This window comes from Oncorhynchus tshawytscha, linkage group LG22 (genome assembly GCF_018296145.1).
Source record: "Oncorhynchus tshawytscha isolate Ot180627B linkage group LG22, Otsh_v2.0, whole genome shotgun sequence".
Taxonomy (NCBI): Eukaryota; Metazoa; Chordata; class Actinopteri; order Salmoniformes; family Salmonidae; genus Oncorhynchus; species Oncorhynchus tshawytscha.
In genome coordinates, this window is record NC_056450.1 from 43,879,813 (window position 1) to 43,896,444 (window position 16,632).

Below are 16,632 nucleotides of genomic sequence, written 5' to 3' on the forward strand. Positions count from 1 at the left end.
GGGAGGAGCTTAGCATCCAGAGAGAAGGGGAGGGGCATGAGGAAGAGAGGGCGGGGGGAGGACCTTAGCATCCAGAGAGAAGGGGAGGGGCATGAGAAAGAGAGGGCGGCGGGAGGAGAGAAAATGAGAGAGGGATAATGAGAGCACAGAGATGGTGAAGAATACGTGAGGAATATAATAAATGAGTGTCTGAAGAAACACAGATGCTGGGTGCCCTATTTGTGTAGGATGGAAACACCATGACAATGCTGTTCCACAGCAGGCAGTGAAATCATTATGTAGAATCATCATCTAGACAACCACGAGTCAATCTAATATGTGTGCAAGGAGACATACAGCAGACAGGGGAGTGCATGACATCGTATAAACGATGAGGAAATGTACGGTTTAGGCGTGCATGAAAGCTATATTACGGTTTTGACGCCAGGCCTTTGCGAAACTAACAACCACATGTTAAACCACAAACGAGACAGGCACTTCTCTCATGGTTCTGTAAAGGTTCTGTTATGGTTCTGTAATGGTTCTATAATGGTTCTGTAAAGGTTCTGTAAAGGTTCTGTTATGGTTCTGTAAAGGTTCTATGGTGGTTCTGTAATGGTTCTGTGATGTTATGTAAAGGTTCTGTGATGTTATGTAAAGGTTCTGTGATGGTTCTGTAAAGGTTCTGTGATGGTTGATGATTCTGTGAAGATGATACAACTCAACTGAGCCACTACTGCCACCATGTGTCACTATAATATCCAACTGCATACTGCATACAAACAGCAAATAACCACAATGTGATTATTAATATTTTATAATTAAGGGCCAATTACATACATTACACCAAATATGCTATAGCTAAAAATAGAGAAAGAGATGGAGAGAAAGAGAGACAGATATATATATATATATATATACAGTGGGGCAAAAAAGTATTTAGTCAGCCACCAATTGTGCAAGTTCTCCCACTTAAAAAGATGAGAGAGGCCTGTAATTTTCATCATAGGTACACTTCAACTATGACAGACAAAATGAGAAAAAAAATCCAGAAAATCACATTGTAGGATTTTTAATGAATTTATTTGCAAATTATGGTGGAAAACAAGTATTTGGTCACCTACAAACAAGGAAGATTTCTGGCTCTCACAGACCTGTAACTTCTTCTTTAAGAGGCTCCTCTGCCCTCCACTCGTTACCTGTTTTAATGGCACCTGTTTGAACTTGTTATCAGTATAAAAGACACCTGTCCACAACCTCAAACAGTCACACTCCAAACTCCACTACTAGTTTTTTCCCCTCATCAATCTACACACAATACCCCATAATGACATCACAATACCCCATAATGACATCACAATACCCCATAATGACATCACAATACACCATAATGACATCACAATACTCCATAATGAAACAGTTTAGTTAGATCTTAGAAATGTTTGCAAATGTATAAAAAAAAAATGAAATATTACATTTACATGAGTATTCAGACCCTTTACTCAGTACTTTGTTGAAGCACCTTTGGCAGCGATTACAGCCTCGAGTCTTCTTGGGTATGATGCTATAAACTTGGCATACCTGTATTTGGGGAGTTTCTCCCATTCTTCTCTGCAGATCCTCTCAAGCTCTGTCAGGTTGGATGGGGAGCGTCACTTCATAGCTATTTTCAGGTCTCTAAAGAGATATTCGATCGTGTTCAAGTCCAGGCTCTGGCTGGGCCACTCAAGGACATTCAGAGACTTGTCCTGAAGCCATTCCTGTGTTGTCTTGGCTGTGTGCTTATGGTTGTTGTCCTGTTGGAAGGTGAACCTTCTCCCCAGTCTGAGGTCCTGAGCGTTTTTCATCAAGGATCTCTCTGTACTTTGCTCTGTTCATCTTTCCCTCGAACCTGACTAGTCTCCCAGTCCCTGCCGCTGAAAAACATCCCCACAGCATGATGCTGCAGCACCACCATGATGCTGCCACCACCACAGCATGATGCTGCAGCACCACCATGATGCTGCAGCACCACCACAGCATGATGCTGCCGCACCACCACAGCATGATGCTGCCACCACCACAGCATGATGCTGCAGCACCACCATGATGCTGCCACCACCACAGCATGATGCTGCAGCACCACCATGATGCTGCCACCACCACAGCATGATGCTGCCACCACCACCAGGTTTCCTTCAGACATGACGCTGATTCATCAGACAAGATAATCTTGTTTCTCATAGTCTGAGTCCTTTAGGTGCCTTTTGGCAAACTCCAAGCTGGCTGTCATGTGCCCTTTACTGAGGAGTGGCTTCCGTCTGGCCACTCTAGCATAAAGGCCTGATTGGTGGAGTGCTGCAGAGATATTTGGGTTGGCAGGGAATCCTAGTGGTTAGAGCATTGGACTAGCAGCCGAAAGGTTGCAAGTTCAAATCCCCGAGCTGACAAGGTACCAATCTATCATTCTGCTCCTGAACAAGGCAGTTAACCCACATTCCTAGGCCATCATTGAAAATAAGAATTTGTTGTTAACTGACTAGTTAAATATATATCTTTTTTAAAAGATTGTTCTTCTGGAAGATTCTCCCATCTCCACAGAGAAACTCTGAACGTTTGGCCGGGTGGCCAGCTCGAGGAAGCGTCTTGGTTGTTTCAAACTTCTTCAATTTAAGAATGATGGAGGTGTTCTTGGGTACCTTCAATGTGGCAGAAAGGTTCCCCAGATCTGTGCCTCGACACAATCTTGTCTCGGAGCTCTACATACAACTCCTTTGAGCTCATGTCTTGGTCAACTGTGGGACCTTATATAGACAGGTGTGTACCTTTCCAAATCATGTCCAATCAATTGAATTTACCACAGGTGGACTCCAATTAAGTTGTAGAAACATCTTAAGGATGATCAATGGAAACAGGATGCACCTGAACTCAATTTTGAGTCTCATAGCAAAGGGTCTGAATACAAATATGAACATTTCTAGAAACCTGTTTTCGCTTGTGTGTAGATTGATGAAGAAATGTTTTAATTTGATCAATTTTAGAATAAGGTTGTGACGTAACAAAAGGTCAAAGGCTTTGAATACTTTCTGGATTCACTGTTATTATCTTTCCAGGTGTACCGGTGTAAGGAAATAGGAAACGAGTCTAGAACTAGAACTATTGGATATTCTGAGAACATTGTAACCGTGTTCTGCTTGACATTTAGGGGATGTTTTCTTAACACAAAAAAAATCCCCACGCAAAATACGTTCTCAATATGTTTTTTTTTGCAAACATAACAGTACCAGTCAAAAGTTTGGACACATCTACTCATTCAAGGACAGGTTTCTCAGGGACATATAGAGCGGCAGGTAGCCTCGCGGTTAGAGGTCGCTAGTTCAAATGTGTCGACGTGCCCCTGAGCAAGGCACTTAACCCTAATTGCTCCAAGGTTTCTGTTGATAGAGAGGACTGCAGCGTGAAGGTGAGAGGACAGGACGGAGAGAGGAGAGGACTGGAGAGAGGAGGTGAGAGAGGACTGTAGAGATGAGGGGAGAGAGCTGGATAAAGGAGGGGACTGGAGAGAGGAGGGGAGAGGAGAAGACTGGCGAGATGAGGGTGGGAAAGGGGAGAGGAGGGGAGAGGACTGGAGAGAGAGGAGGGGAGAGGACTGGAGAGATGAGGGGAGACAAGAGGACTGGAGAGAGGGGAGACAAGAGGACTGGAGAGAGGAATGGATAGGAGAGAACTGGAGAGAGGTGGGGAGAGAACTGGGTAAAGGAGGGGACTGGGGAGAGGAGGGGAGAGGAGAGGACTGGAGTGAGGAGGGGAAAGGAGAAGACGGGAGAGAAATGAGGAGAGAGGAGAGGACGGGCATTGGGAGAGGACTGGAGAGAGATGATGACTGCTAGCTAAGATATTGAAAGTCTGATGTTGACATGATCAGTCCAATCTATGCTACTGTAGATATAACGTGATTTGACATAATTCTATCTGTGGCCAATGACCTTGGGCCTTCTTGGATGGGCACTTCTAATGTACCTCTAACTCACGGAGCTTGAATTTTAAAGCTCTCCCCGTAGATTTTGTTAGTGACAGGACACTGAGCCAATCACGGAGCAACCAGAGAACATGACCAACCCCTCCGCTCTGTATTTCCCGATGGCTGCCCCTCCACCACAGAAAGCACTGAGCTGAAACACCTGCCTTTTGGAGTGACGCAGTGTCCCCATGAGTGACAGGACACTGAGCCAATCACAGAGCTGAAACACCTGCACTTTGGAGCTGCTTTACTCAAGAAGACAAAACAAGAGACCATGTTTTTATGCCACTTTATTAACTCAATGATAAAAATTAAAAAAACATTGTGTGCAAATGGTTATGTGACACGTATTAATGACAAAATAACATGCAAATCAGCCCCCCCCCCACCTAAACAGGCTGGACTCTAAACACCTGAAGGATGGGTCACTACTACATAACAGTCAGTTATCTGGATCAGTATTGGTCTTTTAGGAAATGGCTACTGTTGACATGGATACTGCAACTGTTATGACTGTTTCTATGGAAACGGTTATCAAAGAGCAAGGTCGGCCTCCCTTGGTGTCATGGCAACACATCCCTGGTGGAAACATCAAATCCACATCCATCTCTGGTTAGTATTAGATTTTAGTTGTAAACCCAACATACCTTCAACTTGAAATAAACCAACCATACAGTACATTACACTAATCAATGATCAAAGTTGATGAGATGTTGGCCTGAGTGTCTGTTTGTGCTATCATGCAAACTCGTCACTCATTGTCATGCCAAACTGATTAGCTTAACATTGACAATGACAGCAAGAAATGGAGTTGTCAAGGGCACAACAGATTTAGGACCAGGACCAAGAGAACAACAGATTTAGGACCAGGACCAAGAGAACAACAGATTTAGGACCAGGTTGATAAGAGAACAACAGATTTAGGACCAGGTTAATAAGAGAACAACAGATTTAGGACCAGGTTAATAAGAGAACAACAGATTTAGGACCAGGTTAATAAGAGAACAACAGATTTAGGACCAGGACCAAGAGAACAACAGATTTAGGACCAGGTTAATAAGAGAACAACAGATTTAGGACCAGGTTAATAAGAGAACAACAGATTTAGGACCAGGACCAAGAGAACAACATATTTAGGACCAGGTTAATAAGAGAACAACAGATTTAGGACCAGGACCAAGAGAACAACAGATTTAGGACCAGGACCAAGAGAACAACAGATTTAGGACCAGGTTAATAAGAGAACAACAGATTTAGGACCAGGTTGATAAGAGAACAACAGATTTAGGACCAGGTTGATAAGAGAACAACAGATTTAGGACCAGGACCAAGAGAACAACAGATTTAGGACCAGGACCAAGAGAACAACAGATTTAGGACCAGGTTAATAAGAGAACAACAGATTTAGGACCAGGTTGATAAGAGAACAACAGATTTAGGACCAGGTTGATAAGAGAACAACAGATTTAGGACCAGGACCAAGAGAACACCAGATTTAGGACCAGGACCAAGAGAACAACAGATTTAGGACCAGGACCAAGAGAACAACAGATTTAGGACCAGGTTAATAAGAGAACAACAGATTTAGGTCCAGGTTGATAAGAGAACAACAGATTTAGGACCAGGTTGATAAGAGAACAACAGATTTAGGACCAGGTTGATAAGAGAACAACAGATTTAGGACCAGGTTGATAAGAGAACAACAGATTTAGGACCAGGTTAATAAGAGAACAACAGATTTAGGACCAGGTTGATAAGAGAACAACAGATTTAGGACCAGGACCAAGAGAACAACAGATTTAGGACCAGGACCAAGAGAACAACAGATTTAGGACCAGGTTAATAAGAGAACACCAGATTTAGGACCAGGACCAAGAGAACAACATATTTAGGACCAGGACCAAGAGAACAACAGATTTAGGACCAGGACCAAGAGACCAACAGATTTAGGACCAGGACCAAGAGAACAACAGATTAAGGACCAGTTTGATAAGAGAACAACAGATTTAGGACCAGGTTGATAAGAGAACAACAGATTTAGGACCAGGACCAAGAGAACAACAGATTTAGGACCAGGTTGATAAGAGAACAACAGATTTAGGACCAGGACCAAGAGAACAACAGATTTAGGACCAGGTTAATAAGAGAACAACAGATTTAGGACCAGGACCAAGAGAACAACAGATTTAGGACCAGGACCAAGAGAACAACATATTTAGGACCAGGTTGATAAGAGAACAACAGATTTAGGACCAGGTTGATAAGAGAACAACAGATTTAGGACCAGGTTGATAAGAGAACAACAGATTTAGGACCAGGTTGATAAGAGAACAACAGATTTAGGACCAGGTTGATAAGAGAACAACAGATTTAGGACCAGGTTAATAAGAGAACAACAGATTTAGGACCAGGTTAATAAGAGAACAACAGATTTAGGACCAGGACCAAGAGAACAACAGATTTAGGACCAGGACAAAGAGAACAACAGATTTAGGACCAGGTTAATAAGAGAACAACAGATTTAGGACCAGGACCAAGAGAACAACATATTTAGGACCAGGTTAATAAGAGAACAACAGATTTAGGACCAGGTTGATAAGAGAACAACAGATTTAGGACCAGGTTAATAAGAGAACAACAGATTTAGGACCAGGTTAATAAGAGAACAACAGATTTAGGACCAGGTTAATAAGAGAACAACAGATTTAGGACCAGGTTAATAAGAGAACAACAGATTTAGGACCAGGTTGATAAGAGAACAACAGATTTAGGACCAGGTTGATAAGAGAACAACAGATTTAGGACCAGGACCAAGAGAACAACAGATTTAGGACCAGGTTAATAAGAGAACAACAGATTTAGGACCAGGTTGATAAGAGAACAACAGATTTAGGACCAGGTTGATAAGAGAACAACAGATTTAGGACCAGGTTGATAAGAGAACAACAGATTTAGGACCAGGTTGATAAGAGAACAACAGATTTAGGACCAGGTTGATAAGAGAACAACAGATTTAGGACCAGGTTAATAAGAGAACAACAGATTTAGGACCAGGTTAATAAGAGAACAACAGATTTAGGACCAGGTTAATAAGAGAACAACAGATTTAGGACCAGGTTGATAAGAGAACAACAGATTTAGGACCAGGTTGATAAGAGAACAACAGATTTAGGACCAGGTTGATAAGAGAACAACAGATTTAGGACCAGGTTGATAAGAGAACAACAGATTTAGGACCAGGTTGATAAGAGAACAACAGATTTAGGACCAGGACCAAGAGAACAACAGATTTAGGACCAGGTTAATAAGAGAACAACAGATTTAGGACCAGGTTGATAAGAGAACAACAGATTTAGGACCAGGTTGATAAGAGAACAACAGATTTAGGACCAGGTTGATAAGAGAACAACAGATTTAGGACCAGGTTGATAAGAGAACAACAGATTTAGGACCAGGTTGATAAGAGAACAACAGATTTAGGACCAGGTTAATAAGAGAACAACAGATTTAGGACCAGGACCAAGAGAACAACAGATTTAGGACCAGGACCAAGAGAACAACAGATTTAGGACCAGGTTAATAAGAGAACAACAGATTTAGGACCAGGTTGATAAGAGAACAACAGATTTAGGACCAGGTTGATAAGAGAACAACAGATTTAGGACCAGGTTGATAAGAGAACAACAGATTTAGGACCAGGACCAAGAGAACAACAGATTTAGGACCAGGTTAATAAGAGAACAACAGATTTAGGACCAGGTTGATAAGAGAACAACAGATTTAGGACCAGGACCAAGAGAACAACAGATTTAGGACCAGGACCAAGAGAACAACAGATTTAGGACCAGGTTAATAAGAGAACACCAGATTTAGGACCAGGACCAAGAGAACAACAGATTTAGGACCAGGACCAAGAGAACAACAGATTTAGGACCAGGACCAAGAGACCAACAGATTTAGGACCAGGACCAAGAGAACAACAGATTAAGGACCAGTTTGATAAGAGAACAACAGATTTAGGACCAGGTTGATAAGAGAACAACAGATTTAGGACCAGGACCAAGAGAACAACAGATTTAGGACCAGGTTGATAAGAGAACAACAGATTTAGGACCAGGACCAAGAGAACAACAGATTTAGGACCAGGTTAATAAGAGAACAACAGATTTAGGACCAGGACCAAGAGAACAACAGATTTAGGACCAGGACCAAGAGAACAACATATTTAGGACCAGGTTGATAAGAGAACAACAGATTTAGGACCAGGTTGATAAGAGAACAACAGATTTAGGACCAGGTTGATAAGAGAACAACAGATTTAGGACCAGGTTGATAAGAGAACAACAGATTTAGGACCAGGTTGATAAGAGAACAACAGATTTAGGACCAGGTTAATAAGAGAACAACAGATTTAGGACCAGGTTAATAAGAGAACAACAGATTTAGGACCAGGACCAAGAGAACAACAGATTTAGGACCAGGACAAAGAGAACAACAGATTTAGGACCAGGTTAATAAGAGAACAACAGATTTAGGACCAGGACCAAGAGAACAACATATTTAGGACCAGGTTAATAAGAGAACAACAGATTTAGGACCAGGTTGATAAGAGAACAACAGATTTAGGACCAGGTTAATAAGAGAACAACAGATTTAGGACCAGGTTAATAAGAGAACAACAGATTTAGGACCAGGTTAATAAGAGAACAACAGATTTAGGACCAGGTTAATAAGAGAACAACAGATTTAGGACCAGGTTGATAAGAGAACAACAGATTTAGGACCAGGTTGATAAGAGAACAACAGATTTAGGACCAGGACCAAGAGAACAACAGATTTAGGACCAGGTTAATAAGAGAACAACAGATTTAGGACCAGGTTGATAAGAGAACAACAGATTTAGGACCAGGTTGATAAGAGAACAACAGATTTAGGACCAGGTTGATAAGAGAACAACAGATTTAGGACCAGGTTGATAAGAGAACAACAGATTTAGGACCAGGTTGATAAGAGAACAACAGATTTAGGACCAGGTTAATAAGAGAACAACAGATTTAGGACCAGGTTAATAAGAGAACAACAGATTTAGGACCAGGTTAATAAGAGAACAACAGATTTAGGACCAGGTTGATAAGAGAACAACAGATTTAGGACCAGGTTGATAAGAGAACAACAGATTTAGGACCAGGTTGATAAGAGAACAACAGATTTAGGACCAGGTTGATAAGAGAACAACAGATTTAGGACCAGGTTGATAAGAGAACAACAGATTTAGGACCAGGACCAAGAGAACAACAGATTTAGGACCAGGTTAATAAGAGAACAACAGATTTAGGACCAGGTTGATAAGAGAACAACAGATTTAGGACCAGGTTGATAAGAGAACAACAGATTTAGGACCAGGTTGATAAGAGAACAACAGATTTAGGACCAGGTTGATAAGAGAACAACAGATTTAGGACCAGGTTGATAAGAGAACAACAGATTTAGGACCAGGTTAATAAGAGAACAACAGATTTAGGACCAGGACCAAGAGAACAACAGATTTAGGACCAGGACCAAGAGAACAACAGATTTAGGACCAGGTTAATAAGAGAACAACAGATTTAGGACCAGGTTGATAAGAGAACAACAGATTTAGGACCAGGTTGATAAGAGAACAACAGATTTAGGACCAGGTTGATAAGAGAACAACAGATTTAGGACCAGGACCAAGAGAACAACAGATTTAGGACCAGGTTAATAAGAGAACAACAGATTTAGGACCAGGTTGATAAGAGAACAACAGATTTAGGACCAGGACCAAGAGAACAACAGATTTAGGACCAGGACCAAGAGAACAACAGATTTAGGACCAGGTTAATAAGAGAACACCAGATTTAGGACCAGGACCAAGAGAACAACAGATTTAGGACCAGGACCAAGAGAACAACAGATTTAGGACCAGGACCAAGAGACCAACAGATTTAGGACCAGGACCAAGAGAACAACAGATTAAGGACCAGTTTGATAAGAGAACAACAGATTTAGGACCAGGTTGATAAGAGAACAACAGATTTAGGACCAGGACCAAGAGAACAACAGATTTAGGACCAGGTTGATAAGAGAACAACAGATTTAGGACCAGGACCAAGAGAACAACAGATTTAGGACCAGGTTAATAAGAGAACAACAGATTTAGGACCAGGACCAAGAGAACAACAGATTTAGGACCAGGACCAAGAGAACAACATATTTAGGACCAGGTTGATAAGAGAACAACAGATTTAGGACCAGGTTGATAAGAGAACAACAGATTTAGGACCAGGTTGATAAGAGAACAACAGATTTAGGACCAGGTTGATAAGAGAACAACAGATTTAGGACCAGGTTGATAAGAGAACAACAGATTTAGGACCAGGTTAATAAGAGAACAACAGATTTAGGACCAGGTTAATAAGAGAACAACAGATTTAGGACCAGGACCAAGAGAACAACAGATTTAGGACCAGGACAAAGAGAACAACAGATTTAGGACCAGGTTAATAAGAGAACAACAGATTTAGGACCAGGACCAAGAGAACAACATATTTAGGACCAGGTTAATAAGAGAACAACAGATTTAGGACCAGGTTGATAAGAGAACAACAGATTTAGGACCAGGTTAATAAGAGAACAACAGATTTAGGACCAGGTTAATAAGAGAACAACAGATTTAGGACCAGGTTAATAAGAGAACAACAGATTTAGGACCAGGTTAATAAGAGAACAACAGATTTAGGACCAGGTTGATAAGAGAACAACAGATTTAGGACCAGGTTGATAAGAGAACAACAGATTTAGGACCAGGACCAAGAGAACAACAGATTTAGGACCAGGTTAATAAGAGAACAACAGATTTAGGACCAGGTTGATAAGAGAACAACAGATTTAGGACCAGGTTGATAAGAGAACAACAGATTTAGGACCAGGTTGATAAGAGAACAACAGATTTAGGACCAGGTTGATAAGAGAACAACAGATTTAGGACCAGGTTGATAAGAGAACAACAGATTTAGGACCAGGTTAATAAGAGAACAACAGATTTAGGACCAGGTTAATAAGAGAACAACAGATTTAGGACCAGGTTAATAAGAGAACAACAGATTTAGGACCAGGTTGATAAGAGAACAACAGATTTAGGACCAGGTTGATAAGAGAACAACAGATTTAGGACCAGGTTGATAAGAGAACAACAGATTTAGGACCAGGTTGATAAGAGAACAACAGATTTAGGACCAGGTTGATAAGAGAACAACAGATTTAGGACCAGGACCAAGAGAACAACAGATTTAGGACCAGGTTAATAAGAGAACAACAGATTTAGGACCAGGTTGATAAGAGAACAACAGATTTAGGACCAGGTTGATAAGAGAACAACAGATTTAGGACCAGGTTGATAAGAGAACAACAGATTTAGGACCAGGTTGATAAGAGAACAACAGATTTAGGACCAGGTTGATAAGAGAACAACAGATTTAGGACCAGGTTAATAAGAGAACAACAGATTTAGGACCAGGACCAAGAGAACAACAGATTTAGGACCAGGACCAAGAGAACAACAGATTTAGGACCAGGTTAATAAGAGAACAACAGATTTAGGACCAGGTTGATAAGAGAACAACAGATTTAGGACCAGGTTGATAAGAGAACAACAGATTTAGGACCAGGTTGATAAGAGAACAACAGATTTAGGACCAGGACCAAGAGAACAACAGATTTAGGACCAGGTTAATAAGAGAACAACAGATTTAGGACCAGGTTGATAAGAGAACAACAGATTTAGGACCAGGTTAATAAGAGAACAACAGATTTAGGACCAGGTTAATAAGAGAACAACAGATTTAGGACCAGGTTAATAAGAGAACAACAGATTTAGGACCAGGTTGATAAGAGAACAACAGATTTAGGACCAGGTTGATAAGAGAACAACAGATTTAGGACCAGGTTGATAAGAGAACAACAGATTTAGGACCAGGTTGATAAAGAGAACAACAGATTTAGGACCAGGTTGATAAGAGAACAACAGATTTAGGACCAGGACCAAGAGAACAACAGATTTAGGACCAGGACCAAGAGACCAACAGATTTAGGACCAGGACCAAGAGAACAACAGATTAAGGACCAGTTTGATAAGAGAACAACAGATTTAGGACCAGGTTGATAAGAGAACAACAGATTTAGGACCAGGACCAAGAGAACAACAGATTTAGGACCAGGTTGATAAGAGAACAACAGATTTAGGACCAGGACCAAGAGAACAACAGATTTAGGACCAGGTTAATAAGAGAACAACAGATTTAGGACCAGGACCAAGAGAACAACAGATTTAGGACCAGGACCAAGAGAACAACATATTTAGGACCAGGTTGATAAGAGAACAACAGATTTAGGACCAGGTTGATAAGAGAACAACAGATTTAGGACCAGGTTGATAAGAGAACAACAGATTTAGGACCAGGTTGATAAGAGAACAACAGATTTAGACCATAAGAGGACCAGGTTGATAAGAGAACAACAGATTTAGGACCAGGTTAATAAGAGAACAACAGATTTAGGACCAGGTTAATAAGAGAACAACAGATTTAGGACCAGGACCAAGAGAACAACAGATTTAGGACCAGGACAAAGAGAACAACAGATTTAGGACCAGGTTAATAAGAGAACAACAGATTTAGGACCAGGACCAAGAGAACAACATATTTAGGACCAGGTTAATAAGAGAACAACAGATTTAGGACCAGGTTGATAAGAGAACAACAGATTTAGGACCAGGTTAATAAGAGAACAACAGATTTAGGACCAGGTTAATAAGAGAACAACAGATTTAGGACCAGGTTAATAAGAGAACAACAGATTTAGGACCAGGTTAATAAGAGAACAACAGATTTAGGACCAGGTTGATAAGAGAACAACAGATTTAGGACCAGGTTGATAAGAGAACAACAGATTTAGGACCAGGACCAAGAGAACAACAGATTTAGGACCAGGTTAATAAGAGAACAACAGATTTAGGACCAGGTTGATAAGAGAACAACAGATTTAGGACCAGGTTGATAAGAGAACAACAGATTTAGGACCAGGTTGATAAGAGAACAACAGATTTAGGACCAGGTTGATAAGAGAACAACAGATTTAGGACCAGGTTGATAAGAGAACAACAGATTTAGGACCAGGTTAATAAGAGAACAACAGATTTAGGACCAGGTTAATAAGAGAACAACAGATTTAGGACCAGGTTAATAAGAGAACAACAGATTTAGGACCAGGTTGATAAGAGAACAACAGATTTAGGACCAGGTTGATAAGAGAACAACAGATTTAGGACCAGGTTGATAAGAGAACAACAGATTTAGGACCAGGTTGATAAGAGAACAACAGATTTAGGACCAGGTTGATAAGAGAACAACAGATTTAGGACCAGGACCAAGAGAACAACAGATTTAGGACCAGGTTAATAAGAGAACAACAGATTTAGGACCAGGTTGATAAGAGAACAACAGATTTAGGACCAGGTTGATAAGAGAACAACAGATTTAGGACCAGGTTGATAAGAGAACAACAGATTTAGGACCAGGTTGATAAGAGAACAACAGATTTAGGACCAGGTTGATAAGAGAACAACAGATTTAGGACCAGGTTAATAAGAGAACAACAGATTTAGGACCAGGACCAAGAGAACAACAGATTTAGGACCAGGACCAAGAGAACAACAGATTTAGGACCAGGTTAATAAGAGAACAACAGATTTAGGAACAGGTTGATAAGAGAACAACAGATTTAGGACCAGGTTGATAAGAGAACAACAGATTTAGGACCAGGTTGATAAGAGAACAACAGATTTAGGACCAGGACCAAGAGACCAACAGATTTAGGACCAGGTTAATAAGAGAACAACAGATTTAGGACCAGGTTGATAAGAGAACAACAGATTTAGGACCAGGTTGATAAGAGAACAACAGATTTAGGACCAGGTTGATAAGAGAACAACAGATTTAGGACCAGGTTGATAAGAGAACAACAGATTTAGGACCAGGTTGATAAGAGAACAACAGATTTAGGGCCAGGTTAATAAGAGAACAACAGATTTAGGACCAGGACCAAGAGAACAACAGATTTAGGACCAGGACCAAGAGAACAACAGATTTAGGACCAGGACCAAGAGAACAACAGATTTAGGACCAGGTTAATAAGAGAACAACAGATTTAGGACCAGGTTGATAAGAGAACAACAGATTTAGGACCAGGTTGATAAGAGAACAACAGATTTAGGACCAGGACCAAGAGAACACCAGATTTAGGACCAGGACCAAGAGAACAACAGATTTAGGACCAGGACCAAGAGAACAACAGATTTAGGACCAGGTTAATAAGAGAACAACAGATTTAGGTCCAGGTTGATAAGAGAACAACAGATTTAGGACCAGGTTGATAAGAGAACAACAGATTTAGGACCAGGTTGATAAGAGAACAACAGATTTAGGACCAGGTTGATAAGAGAACAACAGATTTAGGACCAGGTTAATAAGAGAACAACAGATTTAGGACCAGGACCAAGAGAACAACAGATTTAGGACCAGGACCAAGAGAACAACGGATTTAGGACCAGGTTAATAAGAGAACACCAGATTTAGGACCAGGTTGATAAGAGAACAACAGATTTAGGACCAGGTTGATAAGAGAACAACAGATTTAGGACCAGGTTGATAAGAGAACAACAGATTTAGGACCAGGTTGATAAGAGAACAACAGATTTAGGACCAGGTTGATAAGAGAACAACAGATTTAGGACCAGGTTGATAAGAGAACAACAGATTTAGGACCAGGACCAAGAGAACAACAGATTTAGGACCAGGACCAAGAGAACAACAGATTTAGGACCAGGTTAATAAGAGAACAACAGATTTAGGTCCAGGTTGATAAGAGAACAACAGATTTAGGACCAGGTTGATAAGAGAACAACAGATTTAGGACCAGGTTGATAAGAGAACAACAGATTTAGGACCAGGTTGATAAGAGAACAACAGATTTAGGACCAGGTTGATAAGAGAACAACAGATTTAGGACCAGGACCAAGAGAACAACAGATTTAGGACCAGGACCAAGAGAACAACAGATTTAGGACCAGGTTAATAAGAGAACACCAGATTTAGGACCAGGACCAAGAGAACAACATATTTAGGACCAGGACCAAGAGAACAACAGATTTAGGACCAGGACCAAGAGACCAACAGATTTAGGACCAGGACCAAGAGAACAACAGATTAAGGACCAGTTTGATAAGAGAACAACAGATTTAGGACCAGGTTGATAAGAGAACAACAGATTTAGGACCAGGACCAAGAGAACAACAGATTTAGGACCAGGTTGATAAGAGAACAACAGATTTAGGACCAGGACCAAGAGAACAACAGATTTAGGACCAGGTTAATAAGAGAACAACAGATTTAGGACCAGGACCAAGAGAACAACAGATTTAGGACCAGGACCAAGAGAACAACATATTTAGGACCAGGTTGATAAGAGAACAACAGATTTAGGACCAGGTTGATAAGAGAACAACAGATTTAGGACCAGGTTGATAAGAGAACAACAGATTTAGGACCAGGTTGATAAGAGAACAACATATTTAGGACCAGGTTGATAAGAGAACAACAGATTTAGGACCAGGTTAATAAGAGAACAACAGATTTAGGACCAGGTTAATAAGAGAACAACAGATTTAGGACCAGGACCAAGAGAACAACAGATTTAGGACCAGGACCAAGAGAACAACAGATTTAGGACCAGGTTAATAAGAGAACAACAGATTTAGGACCAGGACCAAGAGAACAACATATTTAGGACCAGGTTAATAAGAGAACAACAGATTTAGGACCAGGTTGATAAGAGAACAACAGATTTAGGACCAGGTTAATAAGAGAACAACAGATTTAGGACCAGGTTAATAAGAGAACAACAGATTTAGGACCAGGTTAATAAGAGAACAACAGATTTAGGACCAGGACCAAGAGAACAACAGATTTAGGACCAGGTTAATAAGATAACAACAGATTTAGGACCAGGTTAAAAAGAGAACAACAGATTTAGGACCAGGTTAATAAGATAACAACAGATTTAGGACCAGGTTAATAAGAAAACAACAGATTTAGGACCAGGTTAATAAGAGAACAACAGATTTAGGACCAGGTTAATAAGAGAACAACAGATTTAGGACCAGGTTGATAAGAGAACAACAGATTTAGGACCAGGTTGATAAGAGAACAACAGATTTAGGACCAGGACCAAGAGAACAACAGATTTAGGACCAGGTTAATAAGAGAACAACAGATTTAGGACCAGGTTGATAAGAGAACAACAGATTTAGGACCAGGTTGATAAGAGAACAACAGATTTAGGACCAGGTTGATAAGAGAACACCAGATTTAGGACCAGGTTGATAAGAGAACAACAGATTTAGGACCAGGTTGATAAGAGAACAACAGATTTAGGACCAGGTTAATAAGAGAACAACAGATTTAGGACCAGGTTAATAAGAGAACAACAGATTTAGGACCAGGTTAATAAGAGAACAACAGATTTAGGACCAGGTTGATAAGAGAACAACAGATTTAGGACCAGGTTGATAAGAGAAC